This window comes from Pongo abelii, chromosome 5 (genome assembly GCF_028885655.2).
Source record: "Pongo abelii isolate AG06213 chromosome 5, NHGRI_mPonAbe1-v2.0_pri, whole genome shotgun sequence".
Classification (NCBI taxonomy): Eukaryota; Metazoa; Chordata; class Mammalia; order Primates; family Hominidae; genus Pongo; species Pongo abelii.
In genome coordinates, this window is record NC_071990.2 from 117,803,002 (window position 1) to 117,808,509 (window position 5,508).

The window sequence follows — 5,508 nt, forward strand, 5'->3', positions numbered from 1 at the left end:
GCCCAGCGAAGAGGACACCCAAAGTGTGCAGCTACCAACCGCAGGCAGGTAGTCGCCATGAGTGTCTAAGCCGGCCAGTCCAGCGGCTTTTATGGGCTCAGAATGCAGGAAGAGCATGCTGATCGGTCCATGGACAGGAGGAAATGCATGCTGATTGGCCCATGGGTGGGCCTAGAAAAAGCACCACTTAATTGGTCCAAAGGTATCAAGGAAAATCTCACTCCAGGTTAGGGACTTCACCTGGAACTGGTAGTCCAGCCCCTAGGCTTCAGGCTGTCCTTGGCTTGAAGATGGAGTTTCACGGGGGACCTGCCCCTTCCCACCTAGGAACCTGCCTACCTCCCGCTGCCATCAGTAATTCTTTATTATTTATTCCAAATCTTCATCAATAAGTCATTATATTTTACAAGGGCCCATGAGTTTTAAAAATACATTTTTAAACACAATTAAATAAGATTGTTTATAGAGACAGGGACTGCACAATAAAATTTTGCCACCAAGACACTACTTACCTTAGGGGTAATCCCAACTCAACCCTTCACTGTATTTCCTCGAAGGAAGCCAGAGAATTGATGACTTACATTTAGATTTTTCATTTTAACTCTGTTTTCTTTCTATACATTTAAAGTCATTTATATTGCATTTCACTAACCCTATGTTCTATATCTCTTTTGCTCCTTTGTTTTCTTCTCCCCATGCCTCAATCCTTTCCACATCCAAAGCAAAGGTAGGGGTTTGTCGAGAGTGGTGAAGAGGGAGAGGAAAAGAGGGAGGAAGAGGAGGAAAGCCAAAAACATCAAAATGGTTATTACTAGGGTAGGAGGAAAGGAACATGTACAAACTTTATTTCTTGTCTTCCCACCTTATACTTTGTTCTTCCATGCAAGGCAATGCTGGAAGTGTAGCTCACTTAGACCTAGTGTTGTCCCTGCTTTGTTGTTGCCCGGAATTGAGGCCCCTATCTGTTATATGGTTCAAGAACATTAGCATCAAGGCTGTTAGGAGAAAAACAACTCCATGCATAAATACTACTGGTATGAGTTCGTTTTCACACTGCTATTAAAAAACTACCTGAGACTGGGTAATTCATGAATAGGTTTAATTGACTCACAGCTCTGCATGGCTTGGGAGGCTTCAGGAAACTTACAATCACGGCGGAAGACAAAGGGGAAGCAAGGCACGTATTACATGGTGGCAAGAGAGACAGTGGTGAGGGGTGGAGGAAGTGCCACACTTTTAATCCATCAGATTTCGTTAGAACTCACTATCATGAGAACAGCAAGGGGATGTTCACCCCCATGATTCAATCACCTCCCACCAGACCCCTCCCCTGGCACATGGGGATTACAATTCAAGATGAGATTTGGGTGGGGACTCAGAGCCAAACCATATCACTACTCCTTTAGCCACGGCACCTTGGGACAGAGAAGTTAACTGCTAACTTTGAAGTCTATACAAAATTGACTCCAATATAAATATGATCTTGAGGAATCATAGGCTCTTACATCTAGAGAGAATCTCAGAGATCGTTTTATCCAACTCCGTCATTTTATAGATGGGGAAGCTTAGATCCAGAGAGATTGTTTCTTACCCAAATTTATATGACAAATTCATTGTAAAGACCTATAACCTAGCCTTATAATCCCCTGGTCCAGTGTTTTTAGAATTGTACCACGTTACCAGTCTTTTGGATTCATTCATTCACTCAGAGAGTTAATATTTTCTGAGTGCCTAGTCTGTTTAGGTACTGCCTTATGTGCCAAAATACAACAGTAAACAAAATTTCTACCCTCATGGAACTTACATTCTACTACAGGGAGAAAGAGTATGAACATAATAAATAAATAGTGTAATTTTAAAGAAGCATGGGAAAAATGAGTTAAAGGGGATAGGTAGTGCTAGGAGTGGTTGTAATTTTAAGTAGGGTGGTCGAGTTGGGGTAACCCCATTTAGAAAGTGACCTTTGAGGAAAGACTTGAAGGAAGGGAAGAGGTGACACATATGGGTATGGGAGGAACAGCATTCCAGAGGGAACAGCAAGTGCAAAGATACGAGGAAATCCTGCCTTGCATGCTTGAGGAACAGCAAAGAGGCTAGTATGGCTGGAGTAGTGGAGTAGAATAAGAAGAAGAGAGACCGGAGTGAGCACACTCAGCCTCCTCGCCATGTGATGGCCTGTGCTACCTCAGTACTCTGCAGAGTCCCCACATGCAAGAAGGTCTCACCAAATGTCCCCCTTGACCTTGGAATTCCAATACTCCAGAACTGTAGGAAATAAAATTACCCAGTTTCAGGTATTCTGTTATAAGCTTAGTTCAGAAAACGGACTAAGACAGAGAAAGAAGAGCTATGAGGGTGAGGATCAGGAAGCCAGGTTCTCTAGGACCTATATTATATACACATGGTTTTAATCTGAGATGAGGATGGGGCAGTTATGAGCAAAGGAGTGATATGGACTGGTTTACATTGTAACAGAACCACCCTGGCTTCTGTGTTGACTCAGAGTAGACTGTAGGCCAGGGAAGTGAGTTAGGCTGGAAAGTATTACTGAGATTCACTACCCCTGAAGAGATTTCTGTTCAGAGTACACAAAATTAAAATTTTATATGGCTCTTTGTGCTTGTGACTGGTAAAGTCTTTGACCTGAGTAAATGAAACACTAGCCACATGAACTCTTCAATAATTAACATTAAGCATGAAATAGGGAATTCTCAACATTGAGCTTCCGAGAGTAGTGTGATTGCCTAGAAAACTCACAGGTGCAGAAAAGTAAAAATAAACATCAAAATAATTTTTAAAGGCTGATAGCATTAGTAAACAGCAACTGCTAATATGCATTACCTGCAGAAGAAACTGAGAAGAATACAAATAAGATGAATCTCTTAGGGACAATTTCATTAGCAATAAAGATGAACAGAGAATAGCAGTGCTTCACAAGATGGTATATGAATTTAATTACCAGTAAATAATATTTATATGGAGTTTACAAAACATGCTTACACATTATTTCATGTCATCTGAATTATAAGCTTATGTATCTTGCAAACGACTAAGGCTGGGCTTCTCACTTCTGGTTCCAGATCCTATGATGGCTGTAATAGTCAGTTCTCACGCTGCTATGAAGGAATAACTGAGATTGGATAATTCATAAAGGAAAGAGTTTTAATTGACTCATAGTTCTGCACGGATAAGAAGGCCTCAGGAAACTTACAATCATGGCAGAAGAGGAAGCAGACACATCCTTTTTTTCACATGGCTGCAGGAAGAAGAATGAGTGCCCAGCGAAGAAGGAAGACCTTTATAAAACCATCAGATCTCGTAAGAACTCACTATCACAAGGACAGGATGGGAAAAATCGGCCCTGTGATTCAATTATCTCCACCTGGTCCCTCCCAGGACACGTGGGGATTATGGGAACTACAATTCAAGATGACATTTGGGTGGGGACACAGCCAAACCATATCAATGGCTCACACCATTTGCCTACCTGCAGAGCTTAAAACACACTTGGTCTATAACATCTCTACCTACCAATTAAAAATGAAACACTAAAAGAAAGTCAATTTGCCTCATGAGAATTTTCCACAGTTTCAGTTAAGGGACTTGCTGTGTTGCATTAAGCATGTGTTATGGTCAAAATGAAATTAGAGATCCACTAAAAAATGCTTAATAATGCTTATGTAGGTGTGACAAAGATTTGCGGAAGTGTTTTCTTGATTACAAGAGCCATCTCCAGTATCACGGTAACACTCTTGAGCATTCTGAAGCATGTAGGGTTTATTTACAGTGATACATAAGGTTTGAAAAGGATACTTTACCAAAAATTTTGTTAATGAAATAGGAATGCAAATAAAGAGGTACATTTACTGGATTGCAATTGGCAACCAAAAGTAACCTTTTTCTAAGGTAAACCTTGTATGTTTGTTGCTTTGCTGCATCTCATTTCTTTTGGTAGGTTGTTTTTATTATTGTTAGGAGAAAAAAACTTAATTTTGCTTGATTTTCTTTGATCTAGGAGTCATTTAAAGATGTAATGCCACCTTCCTTGCCAAACTTGATTCTGTCTTTCTCACTTATTTTGGTCAACAGAACTTCATCTTTCCAGTTCTTCTAGCCAAAAATCATCCTTGACTCCCCACTTAGGACTTATGCACTAACTGTTTCCTCTGGCAGCTCTTTCCTTATAACAAATCAGTATAATTCCTCTGAACTGAGGCGATCCAAAAAAAATGAGCAACTTATACTTGCAAAGTTACTTTATGTATTTTGATTGTCATCATAGTTAGGAGACTCCACTTTTTTCATTAAAGTTTAAAAGAAAGCCTGAAATCAACCCTTAATACCGTAAACACGGAATCAGTATCAAAGTGTTCCTCTGCTATAAGTAAGCAGCACTCTTCAATAAAAGATCAAGGTGCCTTCTGGTGCATGGGACATCACCATTTCAACAAGAGAAAACTTCGGAGGCTTCATCATTAGGAATCTTTCATTTAAAAAGTGTTCCTCCCACTATACAAGTGAAACTAGCTTTAATACAGATAAATCAAAACAAAGAAAAATACAGAAAAGTGGGGAACAGCTTTTGAGTATTTTCTTAAAATTTTCCATTTTTTCGACTTAGCGCAATAATATAATAAAGGAACATGGGATCCTTTATTATTGTTACCATAGTTTTTAATATTATTTTCATAAAGCTAACCATGTTTATCTAGCCATTTTCTTAGCTTTTGCCATCATAGTTCTTTGAAAATTTTCTTTGTAATTGCTGCAATGATTTTGGAGATCACAGATGCATGCTACTTGCTCAAGTTTATTCTTGGAAGTGGTATTACCAAATTAAAGGTTCTCAACATTTCTCGGGGTACTGCAATTTTTACATTGCATATGATCATTGTTATTACTGAGCTCTACATTCCTTTCATCAATTCACAAATACACAATCACAGACATCTTGAGATCTATCATAAGTCCAGCCGCGTTCATTTCACAAAATCAGAAGTTAAGCCTAAAGATCTGAACCGAGAAGCCGGACCTCCGGTCTATTTCTGCCTCCTGGATCCACCCCGACTTATTAAGCAGTTAGGCCGACCCTTCCATACTCATTCAAGGCAGTGCAGAGCTTTTGCTCCCCTGCCCAGTGGAATCTACACTGGTCCCAGCCTCTCGTCCAACTCCCGTAGACGCCAAGCAATACGGAGTTCGAGAAGCTCAGAAATCTCCTGAGCCCCACCAGTCCACACTAGGTTGCAAGCCCGCAGCACCTACGCCACAGGGTCAAACCGGAAACCAGAAAAGGTGAAGGCACCGTACGCTCGTCGCCCCGGACCGGCCACCAGCGACACTATCCTTCACTGGCGCGCGATGCCGGCCTTTCAGCCCAGACTCATCGAGCGACGATGCCGCGCTGAGAGGCTTCTAAGGCTCAGGCCCTGCAAAGGTGTCCTTGGCGAATGCCAGACCGCGCGCACCGTCCCAGCAAGTCCCGAGCGAGTGTGGGACAGGCAGCAA